Below are 26,228 nucleotides of genomic sequence, written 5' to 3'. Positions count from 1 at the left end.
GTGTCAGGGAATGATGGGGAAATACTAATAAAACATGTGTCAAAATTGGTAACAGAAAAGTGAAGAAAAAGGTGGGAAATTCAGGAGATTCATAAGGGCCCTTTCTGCACATACCTTTAAAAATGTTTCCAGAAAGGAAATGAAACATTTCCTCCATGGAGTTCCACACTGTTTTTTCTTCCTTTGGTTTTGGAAATGTTTTCTTTCCAGTGGGGTGCTATGTGGTTTCTGGGCTGTATGGCCGTGTTCTAGCAGCATTCTCTCCTGAATGCATTCTAGCAGCATTCTGTCCTGAATGCATTCTTTCCAGCCTGAAAACTTTTTAAAAACCCCTATTAAAATGATTCTTTTGTCTGAAATGTTTTCAAGCTGTCTTCCCTTGCTGTGCAGTAATATTTACAATGTTTTCATCTTTCCCTTTCTGTTGTCCCCCTGTTGAACACTTGCAGCTCAGTTGATTTCCTGCCTTGCTAAGGAGAAGCAGCCTTAGGAGATTTCTCCTCGTTCTGAGCCTCTTTGAACTGTTGTTTTTAAAAGCTTCCTCTTACCAAGCAAAAACAAAAGCAAAAAACCCCCGCTCTTTCCTTTTTATCTCTGCTCAGCTTTGTTGCTCTCTGCTCACACTTATTCAACTCAGGCACTCCTCCCCTCTCCCTGCCTTTGTTCTCCTCGAGGCAAAATGCAAATGCAAGAGGAACCCCACAACAGACAAGATGAACCGGGTCTGCTGCATTCACAGCAACCAGCAACATCCCTGGGCCAGCAAGCATTAGAAGGGGCAAAGAGGAGCCAGAAGCAGATAAAACACCAACTGGGCAAAAGTGAAAACAGAAACTTGTGGTCCATTTCCCCCCTCACCTCATCTCCTTCTTTGTTTTAAAGGCAAGTACAGATCAACACCATGATAAAGGAGAATTTTTGAAAACATTCTTGAAATGTTTACATTTGTGTGGAAAAGGGCAATAGCTAGTCCGCACAACTTCAAAACCCCTTTGCAAATATAGGATGTTGTGTGGGAATGGACAGTCGACATCTGACAGGATTTTTTTAAAAAAAGAAATCAGTAAGGGGAAAGAAAACTAATGTTGAACATGGAAGCTGGGAAGGCTTTTAGAGTGGAGTTTAAAATTTTTGAGTATTGGCTCTCCAGGTCTGAAGCAGAGATCTTTCACATCATCTGTGACCTGGTCTTTCTAACTGGGGATGCCAGGAACTGAACCTGGGGCCATCTGGATGCCAAGGAGAGGCTCTTCTACTGAAATGCAGAAACAAGCAAAAGTAGTAGAAATGTGGTAGCAGGTCCCTGGAAAGTAGATGCTGTGGAAAAGAGACAGTACGGCCCTTTCCACACGGGCGTTTTATGGCGCCCTGGGGACGGCAAAAATGTTGTCCCCAGGGAGCCATTCTACGCGACAGGGGTGCAGCCGCCAGCCGCCGCCGCCGCCTCGCCTCGACGAATGCACGTATTTAAGCCAGGTCATTTCCCAACCTCGCTCGGGGAGAGATGTTGTTTGGAAATGCCGGCTTGGAGCCGCTGCCGTGCGAACGGCAGCGGCTCCAAGGCACCCTCCCCCTCCCACTCCTAACCTTCACTTACCTGGTCCCCGGCCCTCCGGTGCGTCGCCAAGGCCTGAGGACATGCCCCCCTGCCCCGCGACGCTCAAGCAGGCACGCAGGGCCAGGGGGCGTGTCTCCAGGCCTTGGCAACGTGCCGGAGGGCCAGGGACACGCCGGGTCGGCCAGGCGACGGCGCTCCGCGGCGCTGTCTTCCCGGCTCTTTCTGGGACTGTTCGTGGAGTACACCGACCCAAGCCCTTCCGCCTCCGTGCGGAAGCGGCCTAAGTGAGAGGCAGGCTGTTAGTGCCAGCTCTAGAGAAAGTTGCACCTGCAAAGAAAGCCAGAGCTTGGGATTGGGGCAGGGAACAGCTTGAAGGAACAGCGAAGAAAATATTTCTGAAGTGCTGTTAGCCTTAGGAACATTTTCCTCTCTGGTTTTGCACACTGAATACCCCTGCAATACATAAGTAATACGAACTAGAAAGTCACCATGATTGTTTCTTCGAGGACAGCCTGTCAGATTCACAATCCATTTACATTAAAGTACTTGGATTTAAATCCATTTAAAATCAATTGATGTCAAAGGGTCTGAACAGGCTCAAAACCAACAATGTTGACTTCACCAAGTTGTGAATCAGATTGAAATAAAGCAGGACTGGAAGGGAAATTTTGAATACCATAGCAACGAGCAGTCTATAAAGAAGGATACTAGGGTAATTTATTGACAGGCGCTCTAGACATTAATTTAATGATTTACCTCAATGTTCACAAAAGAAGATGCAGGACAGATGCTGGAAACAGACAGAAATTTCCCTTGAGAGAACAAAGAAATACTGAGGGAAATCAGGATCATGCCAGAACAGATGATCAGGATATTAGATTGTCTGAAGATTAACAAAGCTCCAGGGCCAGATGGAATCCATCCTGGAATTTCGAAGGAAGAGGGAAAAAAAAAGATAGGAAATATTCAGAACCATGGTGTGTGGGGGGTGGGGGGTGGGGTAGGGGGATGGTGGACAGTGGCAGCATGAGAAACTATTTTAAAAATCCATATAAATAATTTCAGGAAATGAGAGATCTGGGAATTAGGTTTATACTCTTCATTTTTGCAATAAGTAAGGGACACATAGTGCTAATCAGGCTCTCCTGAAAAGCCATGATTTAATTAAGGTCAGCCTGAATTCATGGAGGGGGATTCCTTTAATATTATAATCAGTTGAACAAAGCAAATTAAAAGCTGATTGTCTGAAAAAACCCAGCTATAATTAACATATACTTTGAAAACTGAGTATATGAAAGGTAAATCTTTTAATAAAATGTTTTTTTCCTAATCTAATTTTAAGGGATGCCACCATATTTATATTAAATGAAGAACTCACAGTGGGTCAAAGGAATCATCAAGGGGACTGACAGAACAATAGACAATAAGGTAGTCACAAAAATCTTATAATAAGGCTGGTTGGGACAATTTCTTCAAATGATTTGAATAGGTCCCAGTTTTGAGCCAGAATATGAAACATTTGTGTGTGTGTGTGGGGGGGGGGCACAACCAAATGCAATTAATTGAGCTATCTGAATCAGCACAAATGTGCAGATAAGTTTCATGATAGTAGATGTTTCACATGTAATCCTAAATGTGCTGTACATTTATTTTCATGGTATTATTGGGAGGCAAGGTTTGATCTTGGTGTAGTTTGATCTTGTGAGATCTCAGAAGCTAAGCAGCGCTGGCACTTAGATAGGAGACCATCAAGGGAGGCACAGGCAAACCACCTCTATTCCTCAGCTGGCTGGAATGCCCCTTGCTGTTGCTGGCGTCACCATGTCAGCTGCGACTTGATGGTAGTACACACACACACATGCACACACGCCCACACACACACACACAAGCACACACACACACAACTATTATTTTTTATTTTCAAAGCACCATCAAGGTGCATAGAATGCAGAGGTGGGGCTACCAGGGGGTGGGGGAGTGCGCCACACACTGGGCACACAGTTTTGGGTCACATGGGGGGGTGCAAAATTCCCCCTCCCCCTTCCCCTGCGGCACCCCCTTGCGGCATCTCCCCACCCCCTTTCCATACTTACCTTAGTTCCTTTCCTTTTCCTACAACTTTTTCAGGCTAAAAAAAAGGCCTGTTCACAGTACAGGCTAAAAATGGCCTGAGGAACTACAGTTCTCAGGAGACCTTGGGGCTCACAAAGTCTCCTGGGAAGTATAGCCTGAACTGTGAATAGGCCTTTTTTTCAGCCTGAAAAAGTTATAGGAAAAGGAAAGGATCTAAGGTAAGTGTGGGAAGGGGGGGCACCATGGAGGGGGGGCATCGCGGGGGAGAAAATATAGACTACGCCTCTGACAGAATGAAAGAAAGGCAAGCTTCCTGTCCTGAGCCCACAACTTGAATTTGGAGAGAAGTGGTACAATGAGAAAGAAGGGAAGAGAAGTACTGGTTACAGTGGGTGAACCTGAGCTGGTACATATCTATCCATCACATTTTATCCTGACCTTTGTCAAAGGAACTCAAGGTGGAATACATACCCTGGCCATTTTTGTGACTTCAGAACAACTGTATGAGGAAGATTATGCTGCCTGACCTGAGATTACCCAGTCAGGATCCTGCCCTATGTGTCTGTGTTCTCTGGTGTAAATTACTTCTCATTGTAATTAGTTCAGGGAGGGGAGCAAGTAAGGTATCAATGGATCTCTCACATGTAATGTAATTGAGCTCTAAATCAAGAGTAGTAAAACACTGTGCTGTGTTTTAATGTAGATCTTTGAGACTTGACAATACTTGGTTTTGCCTTTTTCTTCAACCTGCATTACAAGAAACATTAATTTTATTGAAAAATATTTGCAACAAATAAGTCATTAAAGTGGGATCAAGAAACACCTGATGGGAAGAAGAATCAACCCCCCTTGACTGGTAAGTCATGAAGGGCTGCTCCAAAAAGCCTCCCTCCATCCTAAGATACTCCAGGGTGTTCAATAGAGTCACTCAGCATAAGCAAAGGCTGCAGTATTTCAGCCAGTCTGAGTGGACCCTAACTGCTCTCTACTAGATCTAATTAAAACACCTTACCCCAACAAAATGGCAAGGCAAAACAGGTGAAAAAGAACCCTTTCTTGGCCAATTGGCACCTTGCCCAATTACCAGGATGATACAAAAAACAACCAATGTAACAATGATGGCTATGATAATTGTGTGTGAGTGTCTGTATATACACAAACACATACACATATAATATACACAAACATATTATATATAGGTTTGTGTATGTATGTATGTATGTATGTATGTATATATGTATATATGTGTACATATGTACATATATATATGTGTACATAAGATGATCTTGTAACAGTGTTGCATACACTGTTAAGCCTGAAGCAGTTGGAACCTGAAGCAGATATTTTTGGATCACAGGGAGCCTTTGGGCAAGATTCAAATTATGGGTGGTAATTAAAACCATAAGATATTTCAAGAGCACTACAGAGGCCTGAACCAGATAGGTTGTACAAAGCTTCTGCCATCATCTAACCTTCAGCTTCTATTGATAACAAGTTTCAAGTCTTTACTGACTATCAAACACATAGAAATAGTCATCTTAGCCATCATTGTTACAGTTGTTGTTTTGTATAGCTTTGTATTACTATAACCCTCAATATATTTGAAAAAAATACCAGGATGGGTGGCTCCAAATGTCAAGTGCCATGATAGGGAGGGAGCAAGGTTATAAGGTTTGTTGCTTCTAGTCCTTGATTGAAAGGGAGCCCCGCCTCCCAACAAGCCCTCCCCCCAAAAGCAAGTCCCAACACTGGTGATGGGAGTTGAAATTCTAACATTAACCTCCCTGGCACACACACATAACTTAAGCGACAAAGAAACTTTTAAATGCATATCGCTTGGCAGATGTTTTTAATGGAATTTGGGCACACACAGGAAAGTGAAAAACTGATTACAGCACTTTTTTGAGAAAGCAGGCACTGTTTTAGGCAGAGAATGGACAGTGGTTACCTTGACACAAAAGGAAAATCCTTGAAAGAGCATATATACTGTCATCCTGTGGTTCTGTACACAGAAAACTGATTATGGGAATTGTGCAAGAATCAGCAGGGCCATTGTCTGCATTTGCTCCAGGAACTTGTGGAGGAAGAAGTACATGTCTAAACTACAGGAGAATGGTAATAAATCAAACAATGGGGAGAAAGTGGAAGAGAGAGACAGAGAGAGCTGTAGAGTTCACGAGTGCTTGTATACCCTTAGAAACTCAGCCCAGCAAATTGCTTATCCAGTTAATTTACAAAAAAAGTACGAGGAATTTTTTTAAAAGTTTGAAAAGTCTAAATGAGGCCTCCATGGTCAACTGCCCCCAAACACTAATTAGGCTGAGAGAAGAAGCTGGTGTAGATGTAAGCCCCACCTATTTCCTTAATGTTTCCTTAATGTTGAAGAGCGATAAAGGAAACACAATGTGGAGATGACATAAAAACTAGTATTGAATACCAGTCAAAGGATATTATCTAGTGTTGTGTATAAATTGTTAACAGACTCATCCTGGAAATCCAGGAATTGTCTTTTGTAATCTTAAACTTACATTTTATTTAAATTAAATACAATATATAAAGCCAGAAATTATAGAAAGCAAACACTACATGCTATTGGTGCCAAACTGATGCAGTCATATTGTTATTATTGAGTTGGTCCTTTTCAGCTAATGGTGTTTTCCTCCAGTGCAAGAAACTTGTAGCAAGGGAGGAAACTGTTGAAGCATCAGAAAGCATCTTATACCGGACCAAAGTGCCAGTGCTAGTGGGTAAGTTCCATGGGATCCAACATTATTGTCATAAATATGGGGGTGGTGGTTGCATCATGAATGGACATGATGCCATACGGTATACAGAATGACAGCATACTAATGATTCTCACCAGTTGTCAGTGAGTGACGACCACGTACTGAGATTTTGAGGCTAGTTATTCTATAGAATGCCAAAATACTACTCAACAGGGTAGCATATTATTTTGATATGTGGATATATAAACATATTGTAGCACTTAAATAGAATTCTGGATTTAAAAAACACTGAGGGACCTGACAAACCTTTCTTTCAATAAGTCCAGCTGTCAACGAAGAGGCAGCTTTCCCCCAAATAATTGTTTTGAGGAATCAAGCAAGGGGAAGGGGGAAATTCAAGGTCTCCACAAGGAATTAAATACAAAAATGAAAGGGTCTTCAGTTTTCATTATGTTACAAGGATGTCATAAGGATGGATGTCCTAAAAACTTTCAACTGAGCTGAGATTCAAAAGGGACATGTACAAGAAATGGAAAAAAGGGAAAATTACTGAAGAAGAATTCAAACAAATAGCCAGGACATGTAGGGAGAAAGTCAGAAAAGCTCAGAATGATCTCAGGCTTTTTTGGTTATGTCCACAGCAAACGGGCGGAAAAAAGGATATGATAGGGTCACTGCAAGGGGAAGATGGCAAAATGTTAACAGGGATTGGAGAAAAGGCAGAACTACTCAATACCTTCTTTGCCTCAGTTTTCGCCCAAAAGGAAAACAGTGTTCAATCATGGAGAAATGGAACAGAAGATACAGTAGGGGATTTAGTCTGGAAAAGAGAAGGTTAAGGAGTGACATGATATCCATGTTTAAATGTCATGCTGAAGAGGGAGCAAGCTTGTTTTCTTCTGCTCCAGAGATTAGGACAAGGCGTAATGGATTCAAGGTGCAGGAAAAGAGATTCCACCAAAACATGAGGAAGATTTTTTGAAAGTAAGGGCTGTTTGACAGTGGAATACACTGCCTTGGAATGTGGTGGAACCTCCTTCTTTAAAAGTTTTTAAACAGATGGCCAACTGTCAGGAGTGCTTTGATTATGTGTTCATGCATGGCAGGGGATTGTACTTGATGGTCTATGTCAGGGGTAGGGAACCTGCGGCTCTCCAGATGTTCAGGAACTACAATTCCCATCAGCCCCTACCAGCATGGCCAATTGGCCATGCTGACAGAGGCTGATGGGAATTGTAGTTCCTGAACATCTGGAGAGCCGCAGGTTCCCTACCCCTGGTCTATGTGGTCTCTTCCAACTCTTTCCGCACAAGCCAAATACGGCGCCCTGGGGACGGCAAAAACGCCGTCCCCAGGGAGCCGTTCGCACAGGCGGTGCTGCTGAAACGTAGCAGCGCCAACCTGGCTCCCCTCCACCTCCCCCAGAGTGGCGTCAGGCCGCCTCCAAAAACCTCCCTCCTGGAGGGAGGTTTTGGAAAACAGCATGTTCCCGTCGGCGCAGTGCAAATGGCACCGCCAGGAACACACTGTTTTCCCCGTCTCCCCCCACTCACCTCGTTGTCCTGCGTCGCTCTACTGGACTGCTGAGACGGTCCCTTACTGTCCTCCGACCCCTGGAGGTCGGAGGGCAGCGTGGGCGGGTCTTAGGAGTCCAGCAGGGCAACATGAGATAACGAGTGATGAAGAGAATGAGCTTGAGGAAGAGGTGGCTCCGTGCGGAGCCGCCTCTCCCACACTGGCCTCTGCGGGGGCCGCTCGCACGCTCCCATGCTAACGGCCCCCACCCCTCCACCGGCAGAATTCCTGTCGGTGCAGGGGCACCCTTTCCACAGTGCAGAAAGGGCCTATGATTCTAAATCTCAGTATCAAAATTTAGCTATTTGGATTAAAAAACAACAACCAAGCATTGGATTAAAAAAAAACCCCAAGCCTTTGGAATGATTTGCATATGAGCACCTGACTGGTGTTTGTGAAGTTTTACAAAGGGGAAGAATCTTGTATAGGGTAACTGGCTGACTACATATTTCATATAACTCCATTGTCACTTATACCCTCTTTTGAAATGAAAAATTGCTTTGGAAGGAGGACTGCTTTGGAGTTGAGAAGACTGCTTCCTGTTCTATGTTTCTAGTCATCCCCACATTCTAGTTGCTATCCTACTGGGAAAATCCAAATCCCCTTTTTGAAAGGGTAACTAAGGGGCAATTTGGAGCAGAATGGTAGTAGGCTGGGAAAAAAATTAAGCACCCCCCACTCTGCTGTTTCTTCATTTGAAATTCTTATTTAGTGAGGTTTGGAGGGGTCATGACTCAGTGGTAGAGCATCTGCTTTGTGTGTACAATGTCCCAGATTCAATTTCCAGCATCTCCAGTGGAAAGGATCAGGTAAAAGATAATATGAAAGACCTCTGCCTGAGACTTCAGAGATCTACTGTCAGTCTGAGTAGGCAATACTGGCCTTAATTAACCAATGGTGTGATTCAGTATAAAGAAGCTTCATGTGTTCATGTTCCTTCCTTCCTTCCTTCCTTCCTTCCTTCCTTCCTTCCTTCCTTCCTTCCTTCCTTCCTTCCTTCCTTCCTTCCTTCCTTCCTTCCTTCCTTCCTTCCTTCCTTCCTTCCTTCCTTCCCAAGGATCTGTCACATAGAGTTCAGTGTATCTGACCTGTTAAATTAACGCTGCCCTAAATTTTATAATCATCAGATTTTTAAAATCTTCGTGCATTCATCCCTCTTGATCAGTGATAGTTACAGTTCTGTGTTCCTGGATTGTTGAATTGTTCTATTTTTTAACTTTTTAATTATTTATATGTCATTTTTGTAATTTGCTTTTATAATTGGAAATTTAGTTGTGAGCCACCTTGAACATGGCTTAGGCTAGAGAAGGCAGGGTATTCAATAAAAATAAAATAAATACACTCAGGCTGGAGACATATAATTGGGGATTACAGAAAGGCAGGCCCCAATCAGGCCCCCATTTTTGCAGAAAAAACACATATTTTAAAGAAATGTATACCCCACTTTTCTCATTACTATATATCCAAAGCAGCTTACAGTTCTTCTTTTCTCCCTTTTATCCTAACAACAACTGTGCAATAGATTACGGCTGAGAAAGACTGACTATCCTTAGGTCACCTAGCAAGCAGAGCAGGTGTGGCAGGACCAGTGGCCAACATTCTGCTCATCTAGTATGCACATTCACTGCACACACCTTCATTCAATACATATCTGAAGGGAAAATACTTACCTGGGATGGTTTGGCAATTTGCTGTGCAGCCTCAAAAGTGGTCCCACACTTGAAAGTCTACAACTAGACTTCCTGCATCATTTGACTTGCCTCTTCTTGGATTGTTGACAACACCATACAGCACCAGTGAGTTAATAATCTGTGTAACATGACAAGATGCATTAGGCTTTGCCTGTTCTGCCATCATTAGCATAATAACCAGCTAAGATTCATTCCAGAAATAATATTGTAGAAGTTGGCTGATATACAAGAAAAGAGAAAATGCTACTTAATTTGCAGATCTCAATTTGCAGAGCTAGTAGGTGGGAAGATTTTGTTTTGATTTTTCACTGGAGTAAAAAGACATTGATGAGAAATATGGAATGCTAGAATACTGACTACTGTTGGAGTCAATTTGCCAACCGGAATATCCTTGTTTGTTTCCTTGTCAAGTGTTGCAGTGTTCCTATATCTATGTGGGCTTTGTTTCCCTCTGTACACTTCTAGATGTAATTTTGCTCTGGAGTCTTTTTTAAAAGATTGTGTTTTTCAGCTTTCTCTTCACAATGTCCAAGTGAAAAATGACCCTTCTCAATGATGCAATATTGGCAAAGAAACCCAAGCATTCATCCACAGATAGCAAGAAACGATTTCAGCAGGATTTTCCATTATATTTCTTAATCTTGGGTAGATTTACAGTGCACCTTATTCAATGACAAAGATCCGATTTAGAGCTCCAATTCAAAACAGCATGTACATTAGATGACCACTTAATTATCATCTTCACTTGCATTGTAAGATACAAGTACTTTCTTGAACTAGTGCTTAAATGCTAAATCAAGAAAGCACCAGACAAGCAGTGTCAGGACTTTGCAAACAAGATGCAACTTGCACTATCAGCCCCCAAAGTGCTTATTTAAAAGACAAAGTGTTCAGAGACAATAGTTTGCCTGTTCAAAGGGTGAAAGAGAGGTGATGCTAGGGGATAAAGGGTTATGCCAGGTCTCTTGATGTATTTCTTTTCCATCCCAAGGTGACTGTCTGAAACGATACATGGCATGAATATATTCTTCTCCAACATTTTATATTACATTCCTAATGTACTGATTTGCAGTTCCTAAACAGCAGGAGCTGATATAGTACTAGATAATGCTGTGTTCCTAGAATAAACTCAGTTTACCCTATCTGTATGAAGCAGCGCCCCCTGCTGTGGCAGCCACAACAAGCAAGGTAGAAACAGGCAGAAATCATTTCCCACAATTCCTGCTCTGCTCACTGTAGCCCTCAGTCCTCCTACCCGCATTTCTCCATCCTGCTTGTGCAGAAGTGATGGTCATGCCACATCACAAATCCCTTTCCTCTGACCTTCTCTTTTCCAGCCCAGCTGATGTGTAGGACCACGGCATAGTTAGGTGGGGAAAAGGGAAAAGTCTTTAAAAGAACTAAAAGCATGTATATGATGTGTGGCTGTGAGCTACTCCATGCCATTTAAAAGCAGAATTTAGCTCCACCCTGTCCCTGTAAGTGGCTGCAGCTGGAGCATGCAGACTGAGGTTACCAGCCAGTGACCGGGAACTGATAGGAATTGGATTGGGGGATGCCAGAAGTGAAACACAGAAGTGACACTATTCTGCTTTAGAAATCTCTGGAAACTCTACAGGGTTCAACAATTCCTGGAGTGCAATGGTGTCATATCCAGGTCAGCTCTTCTTTCTCTCTCTGGCAGGGGGTGCTGCACTCTGGACTGGAGTCAGGCTGGAGGAAGGAGGAAGAAGGAAAAATTTGGAAATTTGGGGCCTGGTGAAGGGGGGATTTGGGGTCAGACCCAGGCTATGAGGAATCCAGACATAAATGGTGGCTGCTGGATAAGGAACAGGAAAAGATGCCATCTCTCATCCCCCATGGGGAAGGGGAGATGATCTGGAGAGTCGGGATGCAAAGCATGTGTGTAAAGAGTCCTAGGCAATCAGGTGGTTTAAAAGGACTGGATGACTCTGTGGCGGAGGGCCAAGGGGGGGGGGTGCGTCATGCAAAATCCTGGGGGATGCAAAATTGCCCCCTGGCCCCTCTCCCTTTCCCCTGCAGACCCCCGTGCCCCCCCCCCTCACGGCACACACACACACACACCAACCCCCTTCTCACACTTACCTACGTTCCTTTTCTTTGTGTAGTACTTTTTGAGGCTGAAAAAAGTGGCCTAGTTACAGTTCAGGGGGAAAACTGCCCGAGGAACTACAGTTCCCAGGAGACCTTGGGGCTCACAAGGTCTCCTGGGAAGTATAGTTCATCAGGCAGCTTTCTCCTTGAACTGTAAATAGGCCGGGTTTTTCAGCCTCAAAATACCTAGAAAAAAAACAAAAATGTCAGGAAAGAATGAGTAATGGCGATGATGACTTGAGAGGGCAGAAAGCGGAAAAAACACTCTGTGCACCGGGCGCAGTTTGGCCCAGCTACGCCTCTGGGATGACTACAGGCTAGACTGGGTTAATGGGAAATTCAGCTTGTTGTGGGGACATCTCTGCCCCCCTCCTTCCCATGTTTTGAACAGGGAATGTTGCCTTAGGCCAGATCATGTCCTGCCTGCCATCATTTCCTGGGCACCATTTTCTGTAGATATGCCCTTGGCCACAAGCATCTGAGAGAGAACATTCTATCTAATTTAGAGCATGGACTAATGGGTGAGAGAAGGTGATTGCTTAATTGAACCCAATGCAGCTGCAGAGTATCTGGTCTAATTGGCAAAGTCACCTGATTGATATAACATATCTGACTGTGGCTGGTCAAGTTACATCATTTGCTATGCATTCAATTGGTTGGCTAGAATGACTCTAATGTGGTCATTGGGTATAAAGAGAGATCTTTCATTCTAATTTTGTCTTTTGTGTGGATCATATTTAACTTTGGTACATTTTGTGATTTTGGGTGGGTTATGCCTGGCTGGAACTCTTGTCCTGAACTTTGGACTTTGAAATCATGTACCAATGATTGGGTAACGTCTTGATCTTGAACAAAGACTTGCGAATGGGCGCAGATTAGATATATTGCTTCATTATTTTATCCTTATTCTCCATTGCTTTTTAAATCATATTTTCCTGCATAATTTTATAATAAATCACTTTACTTTTATTTTGTGATGTTACTGAGTTCCATGGCTGCAATCTGAATCCAATACTTTGGCCTATATTGGTTGCAGCTCCCCGCATAATTGTTTTCTAGAATTCACCTTGGAAGCATACTACCTTGTAGGATTCCAAGATTTCCTGTTCTTGGAATGTAGGAGGGCTAGAGTTTGGGTCTCTGGCTGATGGGGTAGTAAGGGGACAGGTGATAGTATTACCCTAAGGCCCTTTCCACACATGCAGAATAATGCACTTTCAATCCACTTTTGCAATTGTTTGCAAGTGGATTTTGCTATTTTGTACAGTAAAGTCCAGCTGCAAAGTACATTGAAAGTGGATTGAAACTGCATTATTCTGCATGTGCGGAAGAGGCCTAGAATGTGAGGATTCACATTTCAGCCTCTTTGAATTTTCTCTTACCCAACTTGCCCCCTTAAACAGGACTTTGGCTTTAAGGCTCTTTGACAATGCAATTGGAGGATACATTATCCAGCAACCTTGTGGAAAGTCTGGGTCCAGTCAGTGCCTATATGGAAGGCCAACAATATAAATGCCATGTTTGTTAAATTTCATTATGGCCAAAAGATGGGTTATAAATATATTTAAATAAATCATAAAAAAGAATCAAGTGATACTTAAAATGGCATTTTTGTTCCTTTTTATCAAAAAAGGATATAACTCCATGAAAACATTTATGGCATTAATAGCAAAATGTCTTATCTAGTGGATTTCATAGAACACGCACGCACGCACACACACACAAACATGTATGTTAAAGATATTAGTCTCCCTATCAAAGTTTTCCATTCTAATAAACACTAAATTCCACGTTTTTCCATTTCTTTTATGTCTTGAGGTTTTTAAAAGGCTAAATTTTTAACAAGACATAGGTTTTCTTTGACCTAATAAACTAGTCATGTTTTTTCCAGTTGCAGCTAGGATTTCCAACCCTTGGCAAATATTAATCTAGCTGCTGTCAACATATAACAAGGTGTGCAATGATATTTTCGTGGTATGTTGGTTACATAATCAAGCAAAACAAGTTTAATGGATTCTTTAGCTTAGTAGCAAAACTGGCAGACAACATACAACCATTTCCCAAAAAACATTTAACCACTGCACAGAGCCACCACACACGTACATTGTCAGTGTTTGTGTGACCAATATTGATTGGAACCAATTTGATAAATCCTGTAAGTCAGCAGGGGTGAAAGGCCATTGTTGTAATATTTTGTCTATGTTATTTGCAAAAGAGATTACACACTGAGAAAGGACAAACATATAATAATGGAGAGGACCAAAATCTTGCTTTTATACCTTAGCCTAAGGATTTCTTATATTTCAATCTGGGGATTTTTCTTTAATAAGAAGGTATAAAAATGTGACAGTGACAGTTTTTTGGGAGCAGAAAGCATAATTCAAATTTACTAATTTCATCTCCCAAATCTTTCTTATGTAGCTTTTGTTCAAGAAAGCTATTCATTTATAAATAATGAAATATTATTGCTACGTTGACATACTACTTCATAGGACATTGTTCTGTTATTGTTTATTAAATTGCAATAGTGATCTCAACCAGCAACCATACATCGTTTGCTTTGGAGTCCTGACTAGCCTACTAAAGGACAAGCTGTACTGATGTTGCAGCTGTGAGGGGGTGGGGTGGGGGGTTTGGTGGACTCAGTTACAGCATAGGTCAGTGGTGGCGAACCTTTGGCACTCCAGATGTTATGGACTACAATGGCCAATTGGCCATGCTGGCAGGGGCTGATGGGAATTGTAGTCCATAACATCTGGAGTGCCAAAGGTTTGCCACCACGGGCATAGGTTATCCCAGGTTAACAAGACATTGGTGATCATAGATTTTTGGATGTAATATTTCATTCTTTTCAATTTTCTTTAACAACACCCAGTCCTTTACGGGAATAGCAGCAACAGATCATTCAGTTTGAACCACTGTATTTCATTTGCCTTGAAACCATTCAGTTAACTAGCATTGTTTTTCTTGTTATTACTTACAATAATTATGAGAACAGGGTGTTCTGCAATTATTATAATATGAAAATGAAACAAATTCCTTGTCTAAGCAGCTTAAATTTTAAAAAAAATCATTATTTTCTTCCATTTTGTTACTGCCTTCTTTCTTCTTTCTGACTACTTGGCTTAATTTCTAAAAGGTTGTCAATGTCCTCCTAATTAGCATTCTCCTAATAAGGAACTAAACTATGTTCCTGAAAGGTGGGAGGATAAGCTATGGGGTTTTTTGATTGACTGCTAGCTGTCGCTACTAGTATTACATCAGTGGCGTAGCACCAAGGGGACTGGTGTGTGTCTGTGCGCACAACACACTGGGCGTGCACCAGTGCAGAGGCATGGCAGGGACATTCCAGACCATTCTGGGGTGTTCTGGTGTGGGGGTGGGCGTGGGAGTGGGAGTGGCAGGGACTCAGGGCACACGCATGCCCCGGGCGCAGTTCCCCCTCGCTCTGGACCTCGCTTACATACATGTTGGAAGTACTGTAGTCCTGAACAATATGGGGTAAAACTTTATTCCCCTCTCCTTTTAACACCTTCTCCACTGTGCCAAATTTGCACTCTATGCTGCCCTTCTTACCTATTGCTCAAACCTTATTCCTTGTCCAAGCAAATATCTACTTCCTGCCTATCTACCCAAATGATTTGCCTTCTTTGATCCATCAAATGGTGTTGCCTTATCAGTTTGCTTCTTCCTTGTCCTACAATCCAGCTAAGTGAATGCTGTGCCAGATTTCTTTGCTGAATGCCACTGTCTGTGTGTGTTTGGAATCTCTACTATCAATGCTCCTATTGACATTCATGTTAAATATGGGTCCCTTTCATTACCTCAAAGAGGGGAACTCTTTAGTCTATCTGTCCAAAAATTTGGAAGTGCATATGTCCTAGGGGAGTGCTACAGCGTTCCTGAGGCCACATTGGATGAAAATATAGTCCCAAGAAGAAAGGAGATCTTCCATTGAAAGAAATGGAAAATGATGGAATAGAATTAAGAACATGAAACAACAATAACAAAAGAAACAACAGTGACGTTATGGGATTAGTTAGAGTCGAGGGATGTAGTGCCTTCCAGTTTCCCCCTTCTTCTTGGAAGGCCTCCAGAAGTCCTCAGTTATTAAGAGGGAGTGGAGGCTGCCTGAACTTATCTGGCTGCCAAGATCCTCTCTCTTATATTCTGGGAAGTAGTCTGGCCTTCTTGGATATAATTTTTGAAGAGTTTCCTGAGTAAGGGACATCCCTGCCTTCTAGTTCTCCCTCCAGTCCAGGGGCTACACCAATGGGGCTACTTCCTGGGTCTGGGATCACCCTGACCCACCCTCCCAACCTTTTCTGAAGGAGCTTTCTTTCTACCTGCTTGGGCCTAGTGAGGCTGGGACTGCCTGTCCTCTTTTCCAATCCACCAGGTGCTCTCCCCATGATCTATTCTTCCTATCTGGATCTTTTCTGTACCAGGCCAGGTCCCACACTGTCTTCGTTGACGTTGCCATGGCCCTGGGATTCTTTGGGCCCGTGACTTGTTGTTGGGCAGTTCCTTTGATTGGACAGTGCCCAACCAACTTGGAAAATCCAAGGCAACACGTCCAGGCAGAAACAAAACCAAATGAAGCAATCCTATTTTTTTTTAAGTCCATTTGGGAACTGATAACAAAAATTAGAGAAATGAAACAAACTCTCATATGCAGGTAAGGTTGCCGACCAATCTCTGATCTGCTACTATTACAACTGATATCCAGGCAACAGAGATCAGTTCACCTGGAGAAAATGGCTGCTTTGGAAGGTGGACCCTATGGCATTATTCCCCATTGAAGTCCCTCCTTCTTCAAGCCACACCTTCCCCAGGCTTCAAAATCTCTATCTGTTTTCAGACTCAGAGCTGGCAACCCTATGTACAAGTCTACTGCTAACTAAAGTAATTTGACGGTGTAATAAAAATAAGGTCACTAACCCCCCTTTTCTAGAACTTGACACCAATCAGTTCTTGTTAGTTTTTGTTCCAAATGAAATCCTAGATTAATCTCTCTTTTTTATAATGTACAACCATAAATTTGAATGTGAGAGTCTTGTATAAGAAAATGTGAGAGTCTTGTATAAGAAAAAGCAGCTTTGTCAGTGTTATCATTAGCTTAATGATGATAATCTTGTCATAGAAAGACAATGTTAAAGAAAGCCTTATTTTTTATTATATTCACAGTTATAAAGTTAATCTCCTAATACTCAGAAGCTTTCGTTTTTCCAACTGGTTCAGGGCTGTGGTAGCTGAGAAAGCCTCCAAAGGATTTCCAGGGCGAAAAAAGGAGAAAACTTCGGGCCACCTAGGAAGCCCTCGGGTGGCATAAGTCCAAGCTTTGGGCCATGATGTTCCTAACTCAGATGCCTAGTGGAAGCCAACTAAAGTTAGCTCCACCCCTGGGAACATCCCAGCCTGTCCCCACTTCATGCCAGCATCCAATCAGATGCCAGCGCAGCTCTGCAGGGGTGCCCAATTCTGGGATTCACCACCATGGAGCTGTGGAGTGCCTGGACACTGGCATCTTTGCCCTCTTCACTGGTGGAGGTATCCCTTACACTCCCAGAAACTCTGGATTGGGCCATTAGTATGGTTTTTATCCGTTGTTTTAATGTTTTTATTTTTTATTCACTTTCAATGTTTTTTTAATCCACTTTTAATGTTTTTATTTTTTATCCATATATATTGCTGCTATTATCCTTGGGTCCTGAAATGAAAGCAATAAATATTTTAAATATATACCCACAAGGGAATCAGTTGTGTTAAAAACTCAGAGTATTTCTTACTAAACTAGCTCACTTTTTCCTTCTTGAGTGCTTTAACAACAAAGCACCTGTATTGTTATGCATTTCTGCCTTATCTATATCATTTTAGCTCCTTTGTTTTATACTTCACATTTTTCTCCACATTCTTTTTTTTTATCCCTTCCAGCTTAGTTTATAGTCTCTGACAGGAGATTCTGTATGCTATCTGCCAAAACATCTGTTCCTTTACCGAATAAAAAGCTTCCTTCTCCAGAAGGTGTCATGCAGGTCTACAAAAACTATAAACCTTTTCCTTTTCAACATGACTGCCAAAGTTAGATTTGTGCTGAGAAGCTTTATGATCATTCTGTAACGTCTCATTTTTCATTATACCCAGTTTTCCATATCTAATTCATTGTGGGTGGGGTAGGGTGACTTTGTTGGATTTATAATTTGCAGCAGACTGAACTTCATATTAATGACCAGGTATTTTTCTATTTTTTATTGTTTTTGGTTCTCCGTTCTATCTGTTTTTAATTCTGGACCAGTTCCTTGCATGATTGATCAAAGCAGAATTTTTAATTAATATTTAAAATGTTCTTTTCCTCATAAACTAGAGGAATATAGATTTCTAAATTATCAAGTTCTGTTATGAGTAGGAGTTAGAGTTGTGGACACTAGCTTGGGAAATTTCTGGAGATTTGGGGGCAGTGCCAGTGGAAAATGGAGTTTGAAGAGAGAAAGGAGCTCAGCAGAGATGTGATATCATAGACTTCACCTTCTGAATGTGCCATTTCTCCCAGGGAGAGTGATCTGTGTAGTCTAGATGATGGTCAGTTGCAATTCTAGGAAAACTCCTGGTCTCACTTCGAGGTTGATAACCTTAGTAAAAGTTCTAGGCCTATTTTTTTTGCAAAAATTGGAAACTGGACAATTTTCTTACATGGACATTTGTTTACAAAGAACTTTGTTACTTTTCTCTTACTGTGGCATGCATAGTTATATGGGCTGTGTGAACACCAAGTGTTTTTGCATTGCTCTGCAATAAATTATAGTCACCTAGCCTACCATGTTATATTATGTTATATTCCCCAGGAAAGTGGGACCAAAAAGGGCTGATAGGTAGGGATGTGCATACAATTCCACAGAAGCACAGAATTTGATATCAGTATTATTTATTTCATTTATTTAAAACTTTTATATTTTGCCCTGAAAGGGGAAGCCTCCTTTCCTCTCAAGTATGGTCCCTGAGGCAGGGGTACCTTTAATAAATTTAGACCTATTTTTTTAAAGTAAGTGTCTGTCCCTTATACCTACGAACATAAGCTTGAATGCGTGTAGGAAATACCTATTGAACAGGTGTAGGCTGTAAGGACAGAGGGGAGAGTGCTAAACAATCTTCCAGTTGTGAAGGCTTCAAAGTCACCCACAGTTCTTTGTCTTGCCCCTGGCTAGCTGAAGCAGGCCAAGTTATGCAATTCATGTTCTAAGCAATTTGGCAAAGAGCCATTTGTATAATCTCTAGATTTAAGAATTCAACTTGTCTCAGAGCAGAGTGTGGGTGTAGCAGGTCTGCTGACCCATCTCAAAGTGCATCTTCAAGAAGGTGGAACATTATGTATTTTGAAATAAATTAACAGATTAGCCACTTATTTATTTATTTATTTATTCAATTTCTATACCGCCCCATCCCCGGAGGGCTCTGGGCGGTGTACAGCATATTACCCAACATGTACAAGATAAAACGACTAAAACTTATTAAAAGCAGCGATAAAATAGAAAATTAAGCATACTAACTAGAATTGGTTTGCAGAATGGCGTCCGACGATTCCATTTCAAACCCTCTTTCAGGGGAGGGAAGCGCAACCAGTCCCAGGATGACAGAGGCACAGATGTAGAGGCCGGGGGAGGGGGGGCACCATCAACGGCTGGTTCCTCCAAAAGCCCGGCGGAACAGCTCTGTCTTGCAGGCCCTGCGGAATTCAGTAAGGTCCCGCAGGGCCCGGACAGCTGGCGGAAGAGCGTTCCACCAGGCTGGGGCCAGAGCCGTAAAGGCTCTGGCCTGTGTGGAGGCCAGCCGTATCATCGAGGGGCCAGGGACCACCAGTAAGTTGGCCTCCGCAGAACGGAGGGGCCGTACAGGGACATGTGGGGTGATGCGGTCCCGGAGGTACGAAGGTCCCAGGACGCGTAAAGCCTTAAAGGTCAACACCAACACCTTGAAAATGATTCAGAACTCTACTGGGAGTCAGTGCAGCTGGCGCAACACAGGCTGGATATGATCCCAGGTGGCACCGCCTGTGAGCAGGCGCGCAGCTGCATTTTGGACCAGTTTTAGCTTCCGAATCAGACGCAAGGGAAGGCCCGCGTAGAGCGAGTTACAATAGTCTAACCTGGAGATGACCGTTGCATGGATCACTGTGGCCAGGTCGGTCTGGGAGAGGAAGGGGGCCAGCCGCCGGGCCTGGCGAAGGTGGAAAAAAGCAACCCGGGTTATATGAGCCACCTGGGTCTCCATTGATAGAGACGAATCCAGGTGGACCCCCAGGTTGCGTACGGAGGGGGTCGGTGCCAATGTGACCCCCTCCCACACCGGCGGCTGAAACATCCCCCTCTCCCCCTCACGGCCCAGCCAGAGGATCTCCGTCTTCGATGGATTCAGTTTTAACCTGCTCTGTCGCAACCAACCAGCGACCGCCTCCAAGCAATGCTGTAGAGCCGCAGGGGCGGCGGCTGTTCCCCCCTCCATCAACAGAATGAGCTGGGTGTCATCCGCATACTGATGACAAGACAGCCCAAAACTCCGTACCTGCTGAGCAAGGGGTCGCATGTAGATGTTAAATAACGGGGAAAATAGTGCCCCCTGGGGTACACCGCAATGAAGCGGGCACTTCCGGGAGGTCTCATCCCCACACCTCACTTGCTGACTCCGACCCCGGAGAAACGAGGCAATCCATTGAAGGACAGTGCCCCGCACTCCAGAGGCGGCCAGGTGGTGGGTCAAAAGGTCATGGTCAACCACATCAAACGCTGCGGTAAGATCTAGCAGTACCAACAGCGCCGATCCGCCGCAGTCAAGCTGCATACGGAGTGTATCTGTGACGGCGACGAGAACAGTCTCCGTCCCATGCCCAGCACGGAAGCCGGACTGGAAGGGGTCGAAAGCCGATGCGTCATCCAGGAAACCTTGAAGCTGCTCCAGCACCACTCTCTCAATTACCTTCCCCAGAAACAAAAGATTCGAGACGGGGCGGTAATTGGCCAGATCCCTAGGATCTAATGATGGTCTTTTTAAGAGTGGGTGGACCACTGCCTCCTTCAACCCATCCGGAAAGACTCCTTGCTCAAGGGAGCTATTGATGATACTCAACAGATGGGGCCGTAGCTCCGCTCGGCAGGCTTTCACAAGCCAAGACGGGCACGGGTCCAGAGGACAGGTAGTAGGTCTAACAGCAGCTAAGGTCCTGTCGACAGCGGCTTCACGGAGCAGGGAAAACTGGGCCAAACAAGGGCCTGAAGACGGCAAGGGAGTCTCCAGTTCACTAATTGTAGCCAACGTGGATGGAAGGTCGTGGCGGAGCGACGCAACCTTATCCGCAAAGAAGCTCAGAAATGCCTCACAGCTAATATCCAATTGAGGATTTGATGATCTCTCCGACAAGGAGGTCAGTGACCGAATTATACGAAACAATTGAGCTGGGCGAGAGCTAGCGGACGCGAGAGAGGAGGAGAAGAAAACCCTCTTCGCTTCCTTCGTCGCCATCTCATAGGCTTTCATAAACGTCCTATAAGATGTTCGCGCGGCTTCGTCACGAGATTTCCTCCATACTCGCTCTAGACGTCTAAGACTCCGTTTCATCTGACGCAACTCCTCTGTATACCATGGAGCGCGTCGAGATCGGGGACATAGAGGACGCTGGGGGGCAACAGCATCGATGGCATCGGAGAGCCGGGCATTTCAGTCCTCCACCTGCTCATCGAGTGTGCCGGCGGGTTCAGGGTCCCGGAGAGCGTTCAGGAAACCAAGTGCATCCATAAGTCTCCGCGGGCGGGCATAAATCGGCCCGTCGCCTAGACGGGGGTGCTGTGGCAAGTCCACCCGGACCTTCAAGGCATAATGGTCGGACCATGGCACTCTATCGATGGAGGATACGACCAAGTTTATCCCCGACCCGAAGACCAAATCCAGCGTGTGCCCGGCCTCATGGGTGGGGCCAGAGTTTATTAAGGAGAGGCCTAGTGTCGCCATGGATGACTGAAGTGAAGACAGACAACCTTGGAGTACTTTGGAGTTATGACCAATGTCATTGGAGATATTTTATGTTATATTTTAATAACGAGCATCCAGATCCTAGAAGAGATACCCCCTTGTTAAATATAGAGAACTGAGCTCAAATACTTTTAAATTTGAAAACTAAGATGCCATATGAAAATTGACATCTGTTAACACATAGAATCATCAAGTTGGAAGAGACCACAAGGGCCATCAAGTCCAACCCCCTGCCCTGCAGGAAGACACAATGGTTCATTCTGCACAGCACAAATAAGATGTCCTAGGGATGTCTTTAAAAAAGGTACCTCCTCATTTTTTGTCCAGACAAAACAGACGAAAAAGGTGTCAGGGTAGAAAGACACTTTCCTCCTTGTCTGTCATTTTCTTCTGCCCGAGTTTAAAGCTCTCTCACCCGACATTTTGTGGTGTTGGAGTTATCCTTCGTGCCTGCAGTCAGTTGCTGAATCTTTCCTCAGGACATTTCCTCTACAGGATCCACTGCTGGTGCCTTTTCTATCTGTACTCAGCTCATCCTGCCAATTCAGACAATATATAGTTTTCCCTTTTTACAATTTTTTGATGAGCTTTCTTTGAAGACACAAACACACAATATCAAAATTGGCATGGATTCTGAAATGATGTGTTCATATCTTCGAAGCTAGCTCATCAAAAATTTAAAAAGGGATAACTATGTATTTCAGGAATCAGCAGGACGAGCTGAGTACAACTATGTACTTTTTGGATTGAAAAGAGACACAGCAGCAGAGCCAGCAGAGCAAATGTTGTAGGAAAATCTTCAGCAAGTGGCTGCAGGCACGGAGAATCACTGCAGTAGCATAAAATGTCGGGCATGAGCAGCAGAGGAAACTGACAAAAGAGCTTTAGCAGCTGGGCAGGAAAAATAAGATGTCTCCTCAGCTCCTGAGCTCCACACAGCAAGAGGAGACGACTTGCAAATGACTTGCAGAGAAAAGGACAGTAGTTTTGAGTCTTCAAAATAGGATGGCTTCAGCTGAAACAAGATGTTCTGAGGATATCTTGGGGGGAAAGCTGTGCAGAGTTCCTCCCCAAGGTGCCTTTTTTCCTGTCCTCATGATGTCTTATTTGTGCTGTGCAGAATGGACCTATTGACCCAATGATTTGCTGAACATGTTCTATTGTTTTATTTATTAATCAGATTTATATCACTTCCCATTTGGTGGATATTCCTTTGTTTCATGCTGTTTTGGCCCAGTATTAATTTATGCCCCACATTCTTCCCCAATGGGGGAAAAGTCCCCTTCTCTCTTTTATCACCTCCTCCATTTTATCAATGAAAGTCATCCTTTTCCCATGTCAAACTTGAATAGTGGAACTGTGCTGGTTTTGTCAGACCAACTGGATGATTTCACTTCTGGATTGCACAGTAAAGGGCATCATGGAACTAGTGTATCACCCCAATGTATCACCTTCATCCCCATTTACTTGAGCAGTTCCCCCAACCCTGATTGCCCAGCTTGGCAGCAGCAAACAGAACCAATGGGAGTGGGGAGATCTCCTGTCAAAATGGCCAATCTGGCATCCCTGTGTTGTCTTAGCTGTGAAGATATCTCATTTAAAACAAAAAGGGGAAAATAACGACATGTCCGCGGGATCACCAGGAAAAACTAACTTTATTAATGAACTTTATGCACTGACATGACGCATGGATGAGCTGCAAGCAGAGGAAACTCTGTGGGAACATTCTGCTAATGGAGCCTCCTGAAGAGGGTAGAAAATGGTGGGCGTGAACTACTCAGTGGAAACTGAAATTAGGAGCTGGGAAAGACAGAAACAAAACCCACCATCCCTGCCAATGTTTTGTTTGTCCATGCTATGCAGACAAAAAAAAAAGCCAAAGCATTGCCAACGCTGCATTTTTTTATCTCCAAAATCAGACAGTGGCTTCTTCTGGCCTTGTCATCTTCACTTGCACATATTGTGCTGAGAGGTACCAAGCTCCAACGTCTTCCCAGGTGCACCATAAAACCACTGTCAGGTTCAGAAAGATGCTGCTCAGCACCAAAGACACATCTTCCCAAGCACCATCTCACCATAAAGGCAGTGAAGGTCTCTTCAGGACATGCCTTCCATCATGCCCAAGGGCTTCAGATGATTGCCACCCATCCCTGCCTTTCATGAGCACCCCATCCTATCTGTGCCAATCTATTTATGGCCAAAACAGTCTATGATGAGGCCTAATTATTTTAACTTATCCCTTTGCATTCCAAATATCACAGAGCAGGTGAAAAAAGGGCTTTCCTTTACTGTCAATCAGGGAACAGCTTCCAAAATTCCTGCTTGGGCCCTATTCCCGCTATATTATTGAGGGGGTGGGTGAGTCAGTTGTAGGCAGCAAAAGTCTGCAAGGAGGGGTGAGACTAGAATATATAGGCTCTCCACTGCATGTCCCATTGGATGTCTGCTGCCCAGCTGACCAATAATTGCCTCATGACTTATTTGAAAAGGGACCAGGGCAAATTAATCCCCCAGATTTACTGCCACTTCATAAACTTTTGTATCTTTTGGGTTTGATAGGCAAACCCCTCCCAACTTTTCCCATAAATTGTTTTCAATTGAAATGTGATTACAGACTTCAGGTACGTTAAGTTGGAACCAAATTGGCAATTTCCATTGATTTCCCTTTTCCCACTTTAGACCCCCTCATGTTGTTCCTCTGGGTACCCTATCTCCCAGGAGCAGCATTTCATGGAGATCAGTGAGCTACAGGTGGGGTGGGGAAGAAGAGGCCTGTCTCCTGCTGACAGTTTTAGTCTGGATCCAACCCACTGCTTGTAAATATTTTAGCTTTGTGCATGGGAGTTTTTGCTATGCGCAGGGCAGAGTTGGGTGGCAACTTCCCCAAGTGGAAAGGGAAGGTAAAGCACCATGGATCAACCGGCTGGAGGTTGGCAGGCTCAGAGTTGGAGGTGGGAAGGCAAAGGAGTTTGTAAGCTGCTTGGAGACTTCTTACAAGAGAGAAAGGTGGGGGGTGTTTGGCCAGGAGCTGGGTGTACCTGTTTTGTGGTGATATGCCACTGCAAACGTGTCACTGTACACATGGGTCAGCAGAATCTGACCACAAACGTGACTTATCCTTATGAGACTCACAAAAAAGTAGTCCCTTTTATTAAAAGTAGCAACAATGAAAATCAGAATGTGTCCAAATGGTGAACTGGCATTGTGATCCTGGCCAGTTATTCATAGCTTTACTGTATGCTCTATATGAGGAGAGAATTTGCCTTTCCTTAAACTATATTGGTGTATGACCTTGGAATTTTCCTGCAAAAATCATGGCTTTTTTGAATGCAGGTGTATGATGCCTAAACAAGTAATTTTACTCTGGGTCTTCCTCCTACTGACACCCCAGTTTTGTTTCATTCTAAATGGAATTAATTGATTTTGGAATGACAGTTGAAATACAAGTGGTAGAAGGAAACTGAGGTCATTGCAAGTTCTCCCTTAAGCCACAGGCTTTCTCAAATCATTTTGACTGTGCAATGCCATCACTGTGCATTATAAAGAAAAGCTGTCTCACAAGATTCAGGAAGCACAGATATCCATTTCTTGATCCTGCCAGTAGCTACCCAGGAAATTCAACTTTCTTAGTACTGATTTTGTGACAATCAGTGATATAATGCACAGAACAGTAAAAGAAAATTGCTGCTAAGCAGTGACCTAAGGGGAAGGATACACAGTGGAAGGCTGTGAAAGAATGAGGGACTGTTAAGACAATGCAACTGCAGACCTGCTAGCAAACTGGGCTACTGATGTGGTCTGTTCTCCCACTGGACACTGCTATCCTCTCAGTTAATCTGTTACTAATATAGCAACCCTTTGCCCTCCAACAGCTTCTGGTAAAGATGCCAGGTTTCCCTTTCAGCTGCTTCTCACCTTACTGCCATGTTACTTCCTGGTATACTATTTCAATGACCACTGCTAGGCTCATTCCGCACATTCAGAATAATGCACTTTCAAACTGCTTTCAGTGCTCTTTGAAGCTGTGCGGAATGGCAAAATCCACTTGCAAACAGTTGTGAAAGTGGCTTGAAAACGCATTATTTTGCGTGTGCGGAAGGGGCCCTAGTTGAGCTCCCATCAAATGCTGTCCTTGGGTTATATCTTGAGATGCTTTTGCTGTGGAAGCTTTACATTAAACTACTATCGAGTGGATAATTTGTTTGGGGTAGGCTCTTTGTATATTTCTGGAGGTATCTATTCTACAGGTGCTTCACTGTTTGTGGCACTTGAACTATTCGTGGCACAGCACACTGTCTGGATCATAGATTGACCTATGGGCAACTGGAAGGGGAGGAACCCACCATTTGATCTTTAGATTGGGTGACAAATAATAATCACATCTGGCATTCTAATCCTCTGAATTATCCTACGATGCTAGGTGAGTCCATCCAGGATTGAGCTTTTGCATCTGTGTTGTTTAGTATTTCCAAA

The 26,228-nt window shown here is 43.7% G+C and overlaps 1 protein-coding gene and 1 long non-coding RNA gene across 2 annotated transcripts in view; one reads left to right on the top strand and one right to left on the bottom strand.

The window, feature by feature from the left end:
* Positions 1-26,228, top strand: part of NXPH1 (neurexophilin 1) — a 191,635-nt gene that overhangs the window by 145,824 nt on the left and 19,583 nt on the right. The gene's annotated exons all lie outside the window — the stretch shown is intronic.
* LOC125440911 lies at positions 7,136-11,784 on the bottom strand. The gene is made up of 3 exons (XR_007245764.1): positions 11,730-11,784; positions 9,603-9,741; positions 7,136-7,177 (listed from the first exon to the last, which is right to left on the bottom strand). It is a non-coding gene; the product is annotated as an uncharacterized LOC125440911 (long non-coding RNA).

Source organism: Sphaerodactylus townsendi, linkage group LG11 (genome assembly GCF_021028975.2).
Source record: "Sphaerodactylus townsendi isolate TG3544 linkage group LG11, MPM_Stown_v2.3, whole genome shotgun sequence".
NCBI lineage: Eukaryota > Metazoa > Chordata > Lepidosauria > Squamata > Sphaerodactylidae > Sphaerodactylus > Sphaerodactylus townsendi.
Note: the sequence above shows the minus strand (reverse complement) of the source record. Positions and strands in the feature narration are given on the sequence as shown.